The sequence below is a fragment of the Jaculus jaculus genome, chromosome 5 (assembly GCF_020740685.1).
Source record: "Jaculus jaculus isolate mJacJac1 chromosome 5, mJacJac1.mat.Y.cur, whole genome shotgun sequence".
NCBI classification, from domain to species: Eukaryota; Metazoa; Chordata; class Mammalia; order Rodentia; family Dipodidae; genus Jaculus; species Jaculus jaculus.
In genome coordinates, this window is record NC_059106.1 from 31,328,398 (window position 1) to 31,349,035 (window position 20,638).

A 20,638-nucleotide genomic window follows, 5' to 3' on the forward strand; every position below is an offset into this window, starting at 1 on the left:
TGCCAGCACCCTGAAGGGCCCTGAAAACACGACTTTTCCCTAACTGAGCACACCTGGATGTAGTCAGATGACATCCTGGACTTCAGCCTTGGGAGAGCCTGGGCAGAGGCACCAGGTACTTGACCATGGAAACTGTAAGATAATGGTTGTTTTGATTTACGATCTTAATGTGTGGTGACTGGTTATGCAGTAAAAGGATATTGATGCAACCAGATGGATTAATTGTAGAGGAGACATTGCAGGAGAACTGGACAGCAGGAATGGAAAATACAAAGTCAGGCACAGTGGCCCAAGTCCACAATCCCAGCTTAAGGCCAGGCTGGCTTACTTAAAGGGGAGTTTTCTCAAAAACAAACATTGAGAAAAACTTAAAGAGAAAAAGGAAGTATATAAAATGAAACCCACCGAGGAAAAAAAGAAATATAAAAAATTGAAACCACATCAGGGAGCAGAGAATACAGAATTCCTGGAGAAGGGGAGTGGAGAAAAGTATTAGGAGAAATAATGGCTGGAAGTTTTCTAAGCTTGATGACAAGTATAAATTCACAGATTGAAAAAGCACAATGGAACCCAAGTGCAAGTCACATGAAACAAACCAAATCAACATGTTATGCCATGGTAGGACACTTCTGGATGAGAAAAAGACCAACCAAAAAAGGTAATGGGACAGTATTCATAGATGAAAAGACTGTCAGCCCAGAAATGAAAACCCAGCACAAATTCTACTCGGAACTGAAGATAAAAGGAAGGGCATTTCAGGAAAAGAAAAAAAAAAAAAAAACAAAACAGAAATAATTCATTTCCAATAAACCTTCATTACAAAACACTTGACAGGAAGAACTCAGGCAGAAGGAAATGTGGATCTGCACAGAAAAAACAAGCTCAAAAAGGATGATTACATATAAAAGACTCTCATTATTGACATCTCTTTAGAAAGTAAGACTTTTAGGAACAGTTCACTCATCCTGTGGCAATAGAACTCCTTCTACCTGGGTTCCCCCATCCCTTCAATCTCTTCCAAAGCCTGGAAGTCTACAAGAATGGGAATCTGGAAGAGCCTCAAAGTTCACTTCCCCCTAACACCTTGCTTTTCATTCTTTCTCCCAACATTTTCTTCCAGGACTGTCTTCCTGCACTCCACCAATCCAAGTTCGGTGGCCCTCAGATAAGATCCACTGAAGAAGTTTCCCAACTGCCACACACGATGCCACATCAGTTGGTCATTGGCCCAATTCTGTAATGGCAGTTACGTCTTCTTCAGAGGAGATTGAGGCAGTTTAGGATGAATGGGCTCCAGAAAGTAAAAACAGGGAATGTCCTTGAGCCTGCCCTTGCAGTCTTCACTTCGCTGGAGGCCAGAGAGGCTTCTCCTTATCTCTTGCCTAAAGGAGTTACACAGACCTGTTTTTCCATGAACAACTGGAGCACCCCCGCCAGCAGGCAGGAGTTCCCCCTTGTAAGAATTAAGATTCCTGGAAGGATTAAATACGAACGTGGCATTGTGGTTGATTGAGCGCATCCCCACAACTTGTCATGGCTGGTTAGCTCAGGCTCCATTCAGAATCTATAAATGACCCCAATCTGGATCTCTATGTAGGCTTTACCTGCCCCCCCACCCCGCCTTCTTGTGGGCAGGTGCTCTTCATATTATGTCCTTTTTCCTTCTCTTAAGCTAGTAAAGTCTCTCTAAACTTTTAAAGAATAGTTTTACTCAGTCTTTCCTACTTTTCATTTATTTATTTTTCTTTTTTTATTAGCCCAGGCTGGCCTCAAACTCCTGATCTCCTGTCTCTGCCTCTTCAGCAATATCCTAGCCAGCGAGTACCACCACAACTGGCTTTTGTCCCCACAAGTGCACACATGGAAGCCAGAGGACCATCTCGGGTGTCATTCGGGTGTCATTCTCAGCAATGTCATCCATCATCCTTTTTTTTGAGACTCTCCTTGGCCTAGAGTCACCATTTAGGCTAGTCTGGCTGGCCTAGGAATCTGGGATTACAGGTGAGCAGTACCAGGGCCACATTTTTATATAGGTATTGGGATTAACCTCAGGTCCTCACACTGAAGGAGAAATAGGGGACGAGGCTCACCCTGGTTGGATGTCTGAATCTCATAAAGGAGGTTACTGACATGATCCAATCTCTCTCTTTTCTCTCTTTTCCCCCTGGCTGGAAAAGGGATAATCCTCATCTTGACTTGGGTATTTTCCTTCTTTCCTTTTACCTATGTCATGCTTTTGGGGGGGTTATCCTCTCACTTTGATTATATGTAAGATTTATATATCTTTGATCTCTGAGTCTACCACTATTTCTTTTTGATTTTTTTTTCTTTTGCTTTTTTGAGGTAGGGTCTCACTCTAGCCCAGGCTGACCTGGAATTCACTATGGAGTCTCAGGGCAGCCTTGAACTCCTGATCCTCCTACTTTTGCCTCCTGAGTGCTGGGATTAAAGGCATGATCCACCATGCCCAGCCTTACACCACTATTTCTTTTTTTTTAAAATTTTTATTAGCATTTTCCATGATTATAAAAAAAATCCCATGGTAATTCCCTCCCCCCCCCACTTTCCCCTTTGAAATTCCATTCTCCATCATATTACCTCCCCATCTCAATCATTGTACTTACTACACCACTATTTCTTAATTGTCTCTCCTTTGTTATTTGAAGGGGTTTCAATGTTTGATCTCATACATGTGAATGTTTGTGGAACTACCCTAGTCTTTTCCTAGATACCAATGTCTCCCAAATAAATCTCATGAATTATGATTTCTCCCTAGGTAAACTGAATAATTCATAATTTAACCTTCTTGAGTCCATTTTATCTTTTTTTTTTTTTTTTGGTTAAAAACAGAATAAGGCTCTGCGTATGGTGGTGCAGTCTTTAAGCCCAGCACTCAGGAGGCAGAGGCAGGAGGATCATTGTCAGTTTGAGGCCACCCTGAGACTACATAGTGAATCCCAGGTTAACCTGGGCTACAGTGATATTCTACTAAAAAAATATACATTAAACACCCCTAATTGGGGTTCATGAGTTTGGTGAACCCCTCCTGAACCCCAAATCCTGCATCAGTGTTTACAAGGCAAGTACCAACTGAGTTGTCTTCCACCTTTATTTTCTGTGTTGCTTAAACATCTTATATGAACAAGATATGTTCTGTTGCAATATTGACCTAATATTGATGTGTTGCTACTTTCATTTTTTCTATAGTCAGATGTGCTTTACAAAGAGCTATTACATGATCAGTGCTTTGTTGGATTAACTATTTTTCATAATGTCTCATATTTGAGAAAGAAAATTTACTTGAAATTCAAACGCAATTCAGAAGGAAAGCATTCAAACTTCAAAAGCTTTCATTGGTGGGCCACCTCTAAATAACAAAGAAACCATGGATATTTTATTAAAGGCGCCACAAACACTTTATAACTAGAACATAAGATTCATTACTTTATAGCAGTAATTAATAAAATAATAATAAGGTTGGGCATAGTGGTACATGCCTTTAGTCCCAGTACTCGGGAGGCTGAGCTAGGAGGATTGCAGTGAGTTCCAAGCCAGCCTGGGTCTACTGAGTGAGTTCCAGGGCAACCTGGGCTAGACTGAGTGCCTGCCTTGAAACAAAACAAAACAACAAAACAAGTTAAATTAACCTTATGGCAACAGATACTGTACTTAGTTTTACCAACCGATCTCATTTTCTAGATGAGAAAATGGAATAATAATTAGACAGCTGGTCTAAGCTCACCTAGTAATTGGAAGCAGCAGAATGTGGACCTGCCTTACATTTGACAATTATTTTTAATTTGTGATAAATGGAACAAATGAATGCTAATCCGCTAAGCCACGCTGATAGTGTCTGTGCTCGAGAATGGATAGCGCAGGCTCCTGCATTACCACGTCTTCTGGAAATACGACAGGATAAGACAGAGGAAATGCAAAACTGCCTGTCCCCTGATATTATTACTGTGGCCCTTGGAGGAAGTATTAAAATAGGGCTACTCTCTTATGCCATGAGTCATGCTCTTGGTCTTAGTCTCCCTCGGTGGGCACTGAACACTTGGACATCACCAGAGACTTTGGCCAGGAGGCAAGGTAAGTTTTGCTCATTCTTGGTCATGTGTAGTTGTCTTACTTTGTGGAGCTCAGGGTCCTGTGAGAGCACAGGGGTGGGCGTGGGGGGGCAGACTAGACTTCTGTATGAAGCAAGTGGCTGACACCAGGTTTCCACTTGGGCATACTTAACAATGCTCTGTTTATGAGTTTTTATGGAAAAGATCACTTGCCAAATTTCAGTGCTGAAAAAAGTTTGAAAACCACCAGTCTACTGGGGAAAGCATAGGAGACTGGTTAAGATTGTGTCTTTGCAGCTTGATAGCTTGGGTTTAAATCCAGGCTACTTATAGACAAGTGTTCCCCCAGCAAATTAATCCTGCTGAGCCTCATACAGCCTGGCTCGGGGTAGGCCTCAGGAAATGGTAAGGATTTCACTGTGATAGGTACATATGAGTGGGAGAAGAGGCGGAGGAGAGTCAGGTGAAAATTCAGACCCAGGTGACTCATAAAGATGAGGATCTGGCTCGCAGACAGGCTAGAAGCACAAAGGTAGGCTCACCTATGTCACAGTAACCAACATCTTCTACAGTTACAAAACTGGATGTCACCTTAGTAAAAAGCCAGTCCTTCTTTTATCATAACTGTGACAGTTGAGGGCCAGCGACTTTATATCTGGTACCCTATTGGAATTAGAAACCCATTCCTAGCCTTCCTGGTTTTTTGTTGTTGTGTGTTTGGTTGGTTGGTTTTTCTTTTCCTGAGGTAGGGTCTCATTCTAGCCCAGGCTGACTTGGAATTCACTATGTAGCCTCAGGGCGGCCTCGAACTCAGGGCAATCCTCCTACCTCTGCCTCCCGAGTGCTGGGATTAAAGGCATGCACCACCACGCCCAGCTAGCCATTCTGTTTATATCCCCAAGTAGGATTTTTTTTTCTTCTGGAAATGTCTAAACTTTCTTTTTCAAGTAAGTTAAGTAGCTTTCTATGTTTTAGTTGGGAGTATGTGGAATGAGGTACATTAGAAGGTCTAGTGAGACTTAGGGAAATAGTATAGTACTGGAACGGAAGTGAAGGGAAACCGAAAAACCTAGGAGGGATAGAGCTAGGTTGAATATATGTGATGTATTTAATATACAAAGCATATAAGTAAAGCATATATATAGTCAGCCTAACTCTATCCCCTACCCCTCACATTTTTTTGTGATGTTGGGGAACAAACCCTGATATGCATACAGGGCAAGCACTCTACCAATGACCTATATCCCCAGCACTTTTTAGAGTTTCTTTAATCTCTACTCCAGTACTATTATATTTCCCTATTGATCATGAGACTCCCCCATGTACCACCCCCAGAACACTGAGGCAAACATAGAAATTTATTTTATGTGGATAGGAAATTTTAGAGATTTCATGTATGTACATAAGTGTATATATGTGCATATACAGTGAGAGAAGGATTAAAATGAAAACAATATGACGATACAGTTTTTGGTTGTTGTTGTTTCGACGTAGGCCCTCACAGGCTGGCCTGGAATTCACTCTGTGCTCTCAGACTGGCCTCAAACTCACAGTGATCCTCCTATCTCTGCCTCCTGGGTGTGCCACCACTCCTAGTGACAATGCAGTTTTGAATCCATTACAACAATGCTGTTATTTCAAACTCTTTTACATTAAGTTTTGTTTCACATAAATTTCACTACAATTTATACAACATGCATCTAACCTAAAAATAAAATAAAAATAGCTCTTCATTTAAAATTTTAAAAATTTATTTATTTATTTGAGAGTGAGAGAGAAAGAGAAAGAAGCAGAGAGAGAGAGAGAAGAGCTAGATCTTCATTTTTCCTTTGCACTGAGGCAGCGGGTCTCCACCTCTGACTACAACATGCTTATAACACACACTGAGGTCACTGTAGGCACACTGGAGACAGGGAGAAGGAATTATTTTTTGCTATTAGTCTGCTCATGAGAATCCCTGAATTCACTAAAGTGAACTTCTGACACTGCCTGCTAGTTTTAGTTTCTCCTGATGGAAGGAGAGAAAAACTGAAAGTAAAGGTGTCCTGTTAAAAATCACCTGAATGAGCCAGGCATGGTGGCGCATGCCTTTAATGCCAGCACTCGGGAGGCAGAGGTAGGAGGATCACTGTGAGTTCAAGGCCAGCCTGAGACTACATAGTGAATTCCAGGTCAGCCTGGGCTAGAGTGAGCCCCTACCTCAAAACTCCAGAAAAAATAAAAACACCAGAAGGGGGCTGGGGAGATGGCTCAGTGGTTGAGGTGCCTGCCTGCAAAGCTTGACAGCCTGTGTTCAATTCCTTAATACCCACGTAAAAGCAGATGTACAAAGTGGCGCATATGTCTGGAGTTGTTTGCAGTGGCAAAATGCCCTGGCATATCCATTCTCTCTCTCCTTGCATATGTATGTATGTGTGTGTGTGTGTGTGTGTGTATATATATATATATATATATATATATATATATATATATATATATATATACATACATGATTTTTCTAAATCACTGTAAGAGAAACACAGTGGCCTTCAGGCTGTTGTGAGGAGAAGTGAGTGGACCATACTGGAATATTCATTGGAAAAGGGAACTGCCCTGAAAAGTGCTCTGTGACATCCACGCCATTCCAGTGCCACAAAAGGACAAAAGATAGCATGCTTTAAAAACTAATTGTGAGTCCAAAAGCAATCTCATTATCAGGGTCAGCTAAGGGATGTTCCCATCTCTGTCCAGTCACGCGGTCTAAGTGGAACAGAACCATGAGAAGTTCTTCAGGTTGCAGTCATCTCAGGATGTTGATGGCTCTGCTGGCCTCTCTTCCCCACTTCAGGGAATGAAGAAGGCTGTTGGTATTTGGGACCAAAATTAGGAAACAAACGTGATGTTTTGACAAACCCTTTGATGTCAGGAAACTCTGTTAGCATGTTGACAGGGTGAGTCAGCCGGCAAGGGAGGCATGAAGCGTGATAGCTACTCTAGAACTCGAGGGAAATCCAGGCTGCTTTGTAAGTATGACCTGTTTTTTTCCAAGAAGTGCAAAATAAAACAAACACAAAACCCCCAATGAGTTGGCACTTTTTCTCTATAAAACTGGGGAATATGCTCTAGAAATAGAGTGATGATAACTGAAGGTTGCAATATTACAAGATAGACATTTTCCCCAACTGCTGCTGGAATATACATTCAAAACAATTATTTTGCAGGGAAATGTGGCAAGAATGTATCACAATCTTGTATGTGCACTTGACTTTAGAAGCAAGCTTAATGAAATAATCAGAATTTATTCATACATGTGTGTGTACGGGTGTGCCACTGTCTCTTGCCAGGGCAAACAGATGCCCATCTGGCTTTATGTGGGTAGCTGGGGAAGTGAACCTGGGCTGGCAGGCTTTATAAGCAGGTGCTGCTGAGTCATCTTTCCAGATCCATGTGTGTGTGTGTGTGTGTGTGTGTGTGTGTGTGTGTGTGTGTGTGTATAGAAACTCCAGAAACATCTCTAAGTACATACACATCAGGAGATCTGTGATAACCAATTGTTAAAAGAGATATTATATTTTTGGTATGTGACCAATCCAGAATTTTTCTAGTAGACATGACAGTACTCACCACTGAGCTAGTTGGAATGGAAAGGTGACTGGCTGAAAGGGAGACTTGAACAACCCAGCTCAGGAAGGCCTGACACAGGGCAGCTGAAATGACCATGATGCTATAGAACCAGAGAGTAGGTGGCCTCAGAATGCTCTTTTCCTCTTGTCTCTGCTTCCTTCCCATGCCTCCTCAAAGGAAAAGGAAGGAGTTATCTTGTCAGAGTAAGAAATTCTAAGAAAGGAGTTGGCTCAGTGGATAAAGTCTTACCATGCAAGCGAGAGTACTTGGGTTCAGATCCCCAGAACCCACATAACAGCAAGCACTGTGTAATGCAAGCACCTGTAATTCCAGCATGCCTGCAGAGGGGAGGAAGGCAGAGAGAGGGGAACCCTCCTGAAGCTGGTGGTCAGGTAGCCTGGCAGTGAACAAGCCCCTGCCTCAAAAAGGTGGAAGGCAAGGACTGATGCTCAAGGTTGTCCTCCACATGCACACTGTGACATACAGATGCCTGTACTCACACACATGAACTCACAAACGTGAACACACACACACATGTACCAGAAGGAAAAAAACAGACCTCAAGAAATACTTGATTGGTCTGGACTAGATCACAAACCTACCCCTGGGAGACAGGGAGAAGGAATCATTCTTTGCTTAGTCTCCTTGAGAGACAAACACTATGTCATAAATCACTGTCACCAGGTATATAATAATTAGTCCACCTTGTATCAGGTTGTTGTGTGACTGCTCTTGAGGACACATGATCATTTATTTACCCCAGATAGGGCATTAGCAATAGACAAAAGACATTATTCCACTCAAGTCTAGCTTGGTGAATCAATGGGTTTCTTTTACTTACAGGAGCATGGGTGAGGAGTTACTTACAGGAGTTTGGGTGACACCCAAATGAATGCATCACTCAGCAAAAAAGACCTCCAGAAAGCTTCATAGATGGAGTCTTCTCTGATCAGCCCATTTTCCACCTTCTATATACTTAGGCACCTCCCAAGACCACATATGGCTAGAGCAGAATTTCATACAGCAGGGGTGGGGGCAAAGTAAATGGCTGCACTCTTAAGCGAGGGTCTAACAAGCTTTCCCAATCCCCTCCTCTATGAGGAAATATCAACCAACTTGATCTTGTTAAAGTCTCCTTAGCGTGGTCATAGATACTCTGATTAATGTAGTATTAGCCATGATATGTCTGGATAATATCTATAACATAGATATTATATATAAATATGTTTATTTATATATTATTATATATTATTAATATAAATATATACCATATATATACACACACACACATATATATAGGTTTTTTGAGGTAGGGTCTTGCTGTAGCTCAGGCTAGCCCAGGAATTCACTTGATAGTCTCAGGGTGGCCTTGAACTTATAGCATTTCTTCTACCTCTGGTTCCCAAGTACTGGGATTAAAAGCATGCACCTCTAACCTGGCTTATATTCAATATTTTTGTCTCCCAAAATTCATATGTTGAAAAAAAATTTTTGAGGCAGGCCCAATAAACTGGCCTTTTTGTTTTGTTTTGTTTTTCAAGGTAGGATCTCACTCTAGCATAGGCTGATCTGGAATTCACTACGTAGTCTCAGGGTGGTCTCGAACTCACGGCAATCCTCCAACCTCTGCCGCCCGAGTTCTGGGATTAAAGGTGTGTGCCACCACACCCTGCTCAAAACTGGCCTTTCTAAATGCGAGAGCAAGAGTACACATGTGGGACAAAGAGAGAAAGAGAAAGAGAGAGAATTGGCACACCAGGACCTCTAGCTACTACAGTTGAACTCCAGGCATGTGCACCCCCTTGTGCACATGTGTGACCTTATGCACTTATGTTACTTTGTGCGTCTGGCTTATGTGAGACCTGGAGAGTCAAATATGAATCCTTCGGCTTTGCAGGCAAGTGATTTAACTGCTAATCCATCTCTCCAGCCCCTCATATGTTAAAATTTTAAGCCTCAATGTTTTCCTAATGCTATAAGGAGATGGAGTCATTGGGAGGTAATTATGTCATATTAGTGCCCTTATCAAAGAGACCCAGACCTCAGATCACTTACTATCCTTCCATCACATGAAGACACAAATAGAAACCACCCATCTATAATCCAAAGAGGACCCTCGCCTGCACCCAACCATACCCACACCTTGATGCTGGATTCCAGCCTCCATGACTATGAGGAATACATTTCTGCTGTCTATACACCACCAAGTCCATTGAATTCTATTACAGTGATTTGAGCAGATTATAGGCAGTTTTTAACAGGGTACTTAGACCAAAGTGCTAATACAGATCTCCATCCTCATATCAACTGATGATATCAAAGTACTGAATAGACCTCTAAGACAGCCTGCAGTGGATGGCCTGACATACGCAAATCTCCTGAGGAAACTGCTAGGATCCAGGAAGAAATTTGTGTCTGCCACAATTTAAGCTAAGTAAGACAGTCGTTTTTGCCAATGCTTTCTTTCCAAACAATGATTGGACTTGGTCTCCTTGTGAGCTAAAGATCAACATCGTTTTACCTGATTGTAAGTAAAGAGACCCTTGTGTGACCATGTGCTTGGGAAGCGCTCTGAGGTAAATTGTAGAGGGATTATACCCTCAGAGCTGTGTGTAGCCATCTCCAGGAAGGCAGGTGGTTTAGGACCAGGCAAAATGCATGGCTAACACTGACAAAAGACTCATATTCACCACACACACACACACACACACACACACACACACACACACACAAAACACTATAGGTAACAACTGGTTGTTTAAAGCAAACTATCCACTACCCTGAAATCCAGCAGAAATGTTTTTAGAATATTCTAAGTAAAAAGTAGACTCCATTATGTGATGGATAGAGATGCCCTGTTTGAACCACGTACTTTAAAATATACATACATACATATACATATACACATACACATACACACACACACACACACACACACACACACACACACACACGTTGGTTTTTCAAGGTAGGGTCTCACTCTAGCCCAGGCTGACCTGGAATTCACTATGGAGTCTCAGGTGGCTTCGAACTCATGGCGATCCTCCTACCTCTGCCTCCCGAGTGCTGGGATTAAAGGCGTGCGCCACCACGTCCAGCCTAACAGCGTGCACACGAGAGAGAAAGAGAGAGAGAGAGAGAGAAAGAGAGAAAGAATTCTCTCACAGAACAGTGTAAGATCAAGTCAGTAAGGAACAAGGAGCCCTCAACTGTGTGAGCAAAAAACTAAGTGGGTGTTTCTTTGTTGGCATCATGCCAGCAATTAGAAGCATTGTGGAAATCAGCAGGCCAGACAGCATGGATATGTTGTAATCAGATGAGAAAGACAGAAAGTTGCTTTTCAAAATAAATGACTGACAGGACCTCAGTATATTAATACATAATATTTGAAAAGCAGACACAGGGCTGGAGTTGTAGCTCAGTTGACAGCACGTTTTCATGCATGAGGTCCTGGGTTCAATTCACAGCACCACATAAAACCTGGCGTGGTGTGGCACGCCTGCAAACCCCGACTCAGGGGGCGGAGGCAGGGGGTGAGAAGTACACGGCCAGCCTTGACTGTGCAGGCAAGTTTGGGGCCAGCCTGGGCTACATGATAAAGAAAAGCAAAAGCAGAAACAGCACAGCTTCCTTTCCACTCTTTCACATGCCATGCGGTTCACGTGCAGACTCTCTAGTTGCCGTATTCAGTTCTTCTGTGGTGGCCATGAGTTTACCTTGGCCATGTTAGAACAGCCATCTCTCCAACAGATGGCCTAAAGGCAGGCGAGCCCACCACATGCCCTCACCCTCAAGGACCAGAGCCTGGGAGTTTCACTAGGAATCTCCCCACCATTCCTTCAAGTTTATCTATGGAGTGGGTGGTTGTCAAGAGGTGCCTAGGATCAGAGCAAAGGGCTCTGTTCCAGCTCCAGTGCCCTCCCTGCACAGCTGGCATTACTACTGGCAATGAACTCTGCAGCACAGGGTGAGGCTTAGAGAAATGGATGGTTTACTCATCAAAGTGGCCTGCTTAGCTCTGGGGCAGAGGGACCAGACTGCTCAGGATTTCTTCCCCCTTAATCTTTAAATTGCTCTTTTGGAAAGCAACAATTCACGTTCTAGTTAGGCATTAATCCCTGGCTAGCTTGATGGGTCATCTCATCAGGCTATGGACTGAAGCCAAGAGCTCACTGCTGTGAGCCCCTGTTTATTTTGATCTGCTCCTTGGCCAGACTGCACCTTGAGCTGTGGCTGGACATCCTGAGAAAAGCTCAGAGCAGGAACGAATCCAAGCAGTTATCAGTTCTCACCTCTTACAAGTGAGATGCTTGGTCATCTTCTCTCCATGCATTTGTGGCTTAGTAGGAGACAGCAGAGCCTCACCTAGAATCCACACTTCATAAACCCCAAGGCACTGCAAACCATCTATCTCCTATGTGTGCCACAGGAAGTTGACTTGCATTTTTTTCCTTCACATTTAGACCAAAGAAAATGAGACTGGGCCTCAGAGAGCTCTCTTCTCTCACCACATATGGCAAGGCAGTATGAATCAGGCCTTGGAAGCAAAATGAACTCTCATGAGAGCTTAGGAGTCTTTCTCTCACTGTCTTGGTACTTGGTCATAATTACCACTTTCCATATTCATTCATTTATCTTTCAACAAAATCTGATGAATTGGCTGGAGAGGTGGCTTAGCGGTTAAGGTGTTTGCCTGCGAAGCCTAAGGAGTCCCAGTTCGACTCTCCAGGACCTAAGTAAGCCAGATGCACAAGGTGGCACATGCATCTGGAGTTCATTTGCAGTGGCTGGAGACACTGGTATGCCCCCCCTCCAGCCCCCCTGCTTCTTTCTCTCTCAAGTAAATAAATTAAAATATAAAAATATCTGATGAATTTTCAGAAGACTCTAGGGATTGAATTGGTTATTTGGTACCAACACCCCTAGGGATAGTATAATGTTATAGGGATTGTTATAGAAAATGAGGACTGCGTCATTCTTTAACTAAGCCCATAGTTTACGGAGCATTCCCTGTGAGTTGAAGACCAATACAGCAGCTAGTTATGACCTGATGTTTTGTTTTTTCCTAACATAGGGTATCACTGTGTAGCACAGACTGGCTTCAAATTTGCTTTGTAGCTCTGGCTGGCATTGAACTTGCAATCTTCCAGTTTTGGCTTCCCGAGTCCTGGGATTACAGGCTGTGCCAGCGCACATTGCCTTTAATTTTTTGTTTATTTAAACAATAATTTTACTTAATTATTTGTACATGTGTGTGTGTGCTGGCAGGCTTTGCAAGCACCTTTAACTGCTGAGCTATCTCCCATCCCATGCCTCTATTTTAACTGCTAGTGATGACCCAAATATGTTCACTTTGTGGAAAATTCACTCATCTGTACATTAATGAGTTGTGCATTTTTCTGTATGCATGTTCCTGGTCAATATAAAGTGTATTGAAATGCAAAAAGCACAATCCCAGTCCTCAGGGAACTCTACTTTGATATAATCATGTTATAATACTTACTGAGAAAGAAGGACTGGAAGAGCTGGGAAGCCTAAAAGACCCTCAGGGTAGTAGTGGCCGAATCTAGAAGACAGCTTCATTCTAGTGTAATTTTCTCTTCATCTCATGCCTCTCTCACAGCAGTGTGGGGCTCTGGGAAGGCCCACCAGCAATGAAGGTTGCTGAGAAAAATGTACCATTTTATTCTTTGTGGCCTTGTCCTACTCTTTCTGTAGGATAAGCTGAAACTTTAGCCTTTTTTTTTTTTTGGATTAATTGAACTGTAGAGTTGTGAAATCTAATAGAGGTATCTCATCTTAACAACTTACCTGGTAGGAACAATGAGAATTGTATCAGCACTATGAGTGGGCTGTACTTAAACCACTGGTCTGTCTTTTCTGTCTTTCATCTTACATAACATTAAAACACACACACACACACACACACACACACATACACACACACATACACACACACACATATATTTATATTTATATTTATATTTATGTATACATATATTCTGGGCATGGTGGTGCACAACTTTAATCCCAGCACTGAGGAGGCAGAGGTAGTAGGGTTGCTGGGAGTTCAAGGCCAGCCTGTGACTACAGAGTGGGTTCCAGGTCAGTTTGGAAGAGAGTGAGACCCTTCCTCGAAAAATCAAAACCAGATATAGGTACATAAGTAGATATAGATCTGAGACTCTCCTTAGCACTTCTGAAATTAAGAAAAGCTAGTATGTGGTGTGCATCACTTCTATTTCTTTTCCTCAGTGCTAGGGATGGAAGCCAGGGCCCCATTTATCCTAGGCAGATGATTCACCCCTGAAACAAGCCGCAGGATCCTGCACCTTCATTGTGATGTCTCCCTCAGCATGTGTGTGTATCCAGCTGTGCTCTCCCATCAAGATCATGTGCATCAAAGTGTCTCTGGCCAGGCTCCAAGTCAGATATGCGAGTGGCTGTCAGGAAGCATTAGGGGCGAAGACTGGGAATACTTCAGACCCAAGCCCTGGTCACCTTCTGTACCACCTCTTGGACTATGCTTCTATGACATAATGGTCCAGAGTCTTCTCCCTTAGAAACATCCTAAAGATACAACTGGACTTCTAGGGTTTGCAACTATCCTGGTTGCATTACAACAAACTAAATGGTGGCTCTCCCTACACTACTGGGTCTGTGCTGATATGGGCTTGTCTTCCTATGTATTATCCAAAACCCTGTCTTCCACTCATCTGATTCCATTGTTTACCCAGTCTCTTCAATAGTAACAATTTCTACCAGTGTGCTCATGACTCGTAATTATCTTGCGAAGGTATCTTTGTCTATGACACCGTCATTCATCCTCTTAATGGCATTCCCCAGTCCCTCACAGTCAGTGTGCAGAGATGTCTGCCATTCTGCTTGCTGGGGCATCTCTCCTTTGGGCTTTATCTCAGCAAGGGCTCAGTATCCATAAATTGCCTCTGTCAGAAACCATGATCACAGAATTCTCTTTTCTTCTTATCAACCATAGTCAATCAGCCATCTACTAGTTCAACCACTTAAAGGAATCAGTAGTTATTGATGATTTCATAATATTCTGAGAAAAACAAGGAAGTCTATTTAAATTATTTCTGTGATGCCTGAATAGTAAGTAGTCAATGAATTACCATGATTAGTCATACTAATATCCTCATTACCATAGCTAGCTGCTTTGATCAGGAAGATGTTCTGACAGACCCACAGGCAGCTAGGGTCTTCTCACTGCTGACACAACGTAGTTTAGAGGAGGAAGGGTTGACCTTATCTTACAGGTCCAGGTCACAGACCAGGAGGAGGGAGAACACGGCACCAAAACCTGCTCGCATTCAGTGAGGAAGCAGAGCTGAGCGATGGCGCAGCCACTCAGCCAGCTCGCTCCTTTTCATGCAGTCTGGGACTCCAGGCTGTAGAACAGTTCTGCCCTTCCCACCTTAATTAAGCTTATCAAGATAATGTCTGTAATTGTGGAAGCTGTCAGTAATAAAAAATAAATAAGGGCTAGAGGGATGGTTTAGCAGTTCAGGTGTTTGCCTGAAAAGCCAAAGGATCTCAGATTGGTTCTCTAAGACCCACGTAAGCCAGATGCACAAGGGGGTGCACGCCTCTGGAGTTCATTTGCAATGGCTGGAAGCCCTGGAACTCCCATTCTCTCTCTCTCTCTCTGCTTCTTTCTCTCTCTCAAATAAATAAATAAATTATATTTTAAAGTAAATAAATAAGATAATGTCTCACAGGCATGCACAGAGGCTAACCTGATCTACAGAATCCCTCACAGGTGATTCAAGGTCCTGTCACGTTGACAGTCAATAGAAACCATCACAAGCAGCTAGCTAGATGATAGCTAGGACTTGTGTGTCTGTCAGTTTCCATTAATTATACATCCATTCAAACACATTTACAGGACACTACCTCTTTGAGGTTCTGGGCACACTGGTAAGTAAACAAAGCACCCACACTCATGGGCTTGTAGTTTAATGGAGGGGCAGTGAATGCTACATGCATACAATAATATACCATTCGGTGATTCATTCTTGGCAAAATAACACAGGGTAGGAAGGACAAAGGAGCATACGGCTGTAGATCAGATCTCATAAGGTGATGCTTAAGGAGATCTGAAAGATGTTAGAGTGCAAACATCTCATTTCATCCTGTTTATAAATATTCTTTTTGTTTATTTGTGAGGGGAAGAGGGAGGGAGGAGTGAGAGAAAGAATGAGAATGACATGGGTATTTGGGTATGCTGGAACTAACTCTAGATACACATGACATTTTGTGCATCTGGCTTTATGTGGGTACTGGGGAATTGAACCTGGGCCATCGGACTTTTCAAGTACCTTTTTAAAAAATTTATTTATTTGAGAGCAACAGACACAGAGAGAAAGACAAATAGAGGGGGAGAGAGAGAATGGGCGTGCCAGGGCTTCCAGCCACTGCAAATGAATTCCAGACGTGTGCACCCCTTTGTGCACCTGGCTAACGTGGGACCTGGGGAACCAAGCCTAGAACCAGGGTCCTTAGGCTTCACAGGCAAGCACTTAACTGCTAAACCATCTCTCCAGCCCTCAAGTAAGCACCTTTTAACCAGTCTTTAGCCCTTCTTTATAACGTTTAAGTATAATTAAACATAATTCTACCTACTTTACTGACAATATCCAGTAGTTCATAAAGGTTAAATTATTTACCCACCTGGTTCCAACAATTTCCACAAAATCTCAAGCCAAACCTAGTTATCGGTCTGCTTTGCCTTAGAACAACTCCTCCATCTTTGCCTTACAATTCCTAATCTTCCCATCCCCCTAGATTCTTCCGCCTCCAGAGGTCCCAGTGAGAATGACTTTGTGTGGTGCAGACAGATGGTATCAATACTTAACATCCTTCTACGGCTTCTGTCCTCTGCATCCAGAGGACCCAAGCCAACCCCTCACGGGCACATCTTTATAGATCTGCTTCCTGTCATATCCCATGCATGTAGTGTTCCGACGCTCCAAGTTTCAAGTTTCCTCCTTCCCATGCAGACATTGTATATAGACTTGGAGCGTACTTTCTCAGCTCTAACTTGACGTTTCATGTCTGCAATGATGCTCATGGCTCAGCGGAGTAGACCATCTCTTCCCCACCCCATCTCTTCCCATGTTTTGTGCATATGCCTGGTCACAGTTGTGACGGCCAGTTATTAGCTAAAGTCAGGAGGTGCCAAGTCACCCTGTTATGAGGATCCTGACATAGGGCTAGGAAGAAGTCCTGAGAATCACTAAAGTGTGGAGCCACTAAAGTACTTATATAACACACACACACCCTTTGTTGACATTCTTAACTTGTATGAATGAGTGAATGTTTCTTACCATGTGAAGACAACATCTCCCCTGATACACCGACAGAATGTAGACCTCACAGAGGGGCATAGGAAGCTATCTTTGGTTGTCTGACATAAAAATGTCTTGGCATTTCTACTAAGGGACCAGTTGATGCACATTTTAATTTAACAAAGAAATAAATTTTTTAAAAAAGGAGGCTGCTAGACTATTTCACAGAAATACTACCACCAAACCAACATGTAAGAGGTTTTCCACAGGTATAGTGAGAGCTGGTTTGAGACTTGTGAACCTCCTGGTACCCCCTGAGCATCACAAGCCCTTGCTGTAGCAGGCCTGGGACTGCAGAACAGAGAAATGGGAGGTCAGAAGGTCTTGGCACTCCTCTTGGTCTTGCTTCTAGTCTTTCTTTTCTTCAGTCTTTCTTCATGCTCGGCGAGGAGCCAGATCACTAGCACATAAAGCATCTGTGTTTTACTTCCCCGGATATACAAAGCATAAGACCACATTACAGAGCAGAGGGATAGCACAGACAGGAATGAAGATGGGAAATGTCTCAGGAAATGTTTGAGGCAAGGTCTCTCTCTAGCCCAGGCTGACCTGAAATTCACTCTGTAGCCCAGGCTGGCCTAGAAATCTCCGTGATCCTCTTACCTCAGCCTCCGGAGTGTTGGGATTAAAGGCATGTGACATCATGCCCAGCAAAAGAAATAATTTCTATCAAGATGCACCATCATTGTTTTGGTTATTTCCCTTCACTTGTATTTTGATACCGTTGGTATCTTCCCCAGTATCAGTGACAACATAACCTTTCAAATGCCATGTGTAGCAATAATAATAATAAAAAAAAATGGAGTGGTTGCTTTCTTTCTGTCCTTGTTTTTAATTTTAAAATGACAACCCAAATTATTTCAACATGAAGTCTTCTAAAGAGAAACACAGGAAAAAAAACAAAACAAAACAAAACATTATTTCATTCTAGCACAAAGCAACAAAACATCATGACCTTTGTCCCAAGAGTTTGGTTCTCAGTAAAACTTCTTTACAGAGTTTTCTAGCAATCAAGTATTTGGAACATTCAATGTGGGAAATTTTTACTTGAGGACAACACTGCTTTCTAGGATATGATCCAAGACATTTGAAATGCATGTTGAACGGGGCCTTTTATAGTAACGCTTCACTGAGCATTGCTAGATCCACAGCAAAGCCCCCAGGGCCCAGAACCACATCATGTTCTTGGATCCAACCTCTGTGCTGTAGAAGTCCTCCACACATTCCTCTTGAGCAGCACCTCCTCAAACGAAGACCTCCTCACGTTCCTCAAACATGCCTCTCTGCGATGTAAGGAGCCAGAACGCTATCACATGACATTTCAAGGCAATTTTTTTATGCTTACATAGTTTGATGTTTTTCACAATATTGGGCAAGAAGAAATATGTCAGCAAGCAGCCAAAGTGTCTAACCTTTTTCCTGAGGATTGTTGGCATAGCCAAAGTTTGAGGAGCTGAGTACTAGAACTTTCCATGTACCACCTAGCACCTCATTTGATCTGAGACCTACTTCTGTGCTGGCCCTGGTAACTGAGATTGTATGTGGAAGCAGGGGAGAGTTAGCCCTTGGCCCCTTTATTCCAGCTACTGTGAGAAAAACCAAAGAGGTCTTGCTGGGGTCAGTGTGCAGGAAAGAGTGCAGCGGTTTCAAACATAAATTCCCATTGTGGGATGGTCAACCCTGAGCAATGCAGCCTCCGTTGTTCACATATTAAATGGAGAGAGGGTTACCTGCTCAGATGATATTAGCCAAAAGTGCCCCCTTTTTTTTCGGTAAAGCACAGGCTAACATTTAACTTGTGATCTTTCTGCCTCAGCCTCCCAAGGGCATGCACCACAATGCTCAGTAGAAGCTATCTTTTGTATTACAAAAATATCTGTTACCCATTGTGTCAGGGTTGTTTGACTGGTTGGCTTTGCCAAGCTACAAGTCTCTGTGTGGTCAAGAACTAAGTATGAATATTATAGCCCCTAATGCACAGGATCTACCAAAATCACTTATGCACACGTTTCAAACAAACTTTAGTTGAATGGATGAATTTTAAATGATAGCATATGTATGCATTTCTTTCTCTTTTCTATGTGTGTGTGGGGGAGGAGTGTGTGTACACGTGGAGCATGCACATATTTGCACAGAGGCACACTCTCACTCTGTGTGCACACGTACAGAGGCCGGGAGATGCTGGGTGTCCCACCTATCGCTCTTCTCTTATTTCTCACTGCATCGGCAGCTCTCTGTTTTGGGTCAGACTTGGCTGACCAGGGAGCTCCAGTGACTTTCTTGCCTCTGCTCTCTCAGCGCTAGGGTCAGGGGCATATGCGGCCATGCCCAGCTTTGTACGTGGGTACTGGGGACTGGACTTATGTCCTCATGCTCATATAGCACTCCTAACTGGGGCACCGTCTTCCCAGTCTTGATTCTTACAGTTTTGCATAGGGAAGAAGTCCCGTTCTTCTAATAGTGAAAGATTCATGTGCTACACCCAGCATTAAATTTAGACCTCAAATGTTCTTTTTCCACAGCTTACCTTCAAATATCAAAAATGCCATGTTTTTTTAAATTTTATTTTATTTATTTGAGAAAGGCAGAGAGAGAGAGAGTGAGAGAGAGAGAGAGAGAGAGAGAGAGAGAGAGAGAGGGAATGCCAGGGTCGTCATCTGCTGCAAATGAATTCCAGATGCATGCAACATGTTGTACATCTGGCTTACGTGGGTCCTGGGGAATCAAACCTGAATCCTTTAGCTTTGTAGACAAGTGCCTTAACCACTAAGCTAACCCTCCAGCGGCCCCCCACACCCAAATTCCACTGTTTTGTTTCACCTCTTATTCCAAGCCCATGATCTCTTAAGCACCTCAGTGAAATGAAGTGAGACTTCACGTAGTGGAACAAAGCCCTTCCTGAGTGTGAATGGCCAGCATTACTGATGCTCTTAGTGTCCTATACAGACAAAGCTCCATGAGATACAGAAACCTGTCCAGAGCACAGAACAATGGCAGAAGCTGGGGATTCAACAAATGAGAAAAAAATAAATCACAATCTTGACAATTCACATTTGTGTGCGTGTGTTTCGGAGACTCAAACCCAGAGTATTAAGCATGTTAGGCAAGTGGCTATCAGTGAGCTTCGTCCTTAGTGCCAACTCCCATGTGTCTTAAGGTCTAGTGGAAGGAGGAGGCTTTGGCTGAGGAATGAAGGTTGTGTTTAAAGTTAGGCAACTTAAGACCTAATTTCCATCTGGCAAGTGGGGAAACCACAAACAAATCGGCAAACAATCTGCGTAATATGTATTCTGCATACCATGGAGATAATGATCCCTGTGCCTAAAGGTGACTGGACGACTAAGCTAATGTACACGAAGACAAGGGCCTCTCAGCAAGCCTGTCATTGGGGCTAGTGGAGAGTGGATCAGTGAAAACCTAGAATTTATGGCTGTCAGTCTGGGAGCAAGCATTTTCCTCTCTTCAGGAATGTATAATTATAGGTCTGTCTAGTTTTACGAAAAGCAAGTACAGTATGCAAAATTACAAGCCTTGAAAGTAGCTCCAGCCTACTTAGATTTTACTACAAAAGATTACAAAATAAACTACCTATGAAAAGCT

General features: G+C 42.9%; 1 protein-coding gene across 1 annotated transcript in view; it reads right to left on the reverse strand.

Annotated features, from left to right (window-relative positions):
* Positions 1 to 20,638, reverse strand: part of Prtfdc1 (phosphoribosyl transferase domain containing 1) — a 105,175-nt gene that overhangs the window by 47,214 nt on the left and 37,323 nt on the right. The window lies entirely within an intron of this gene.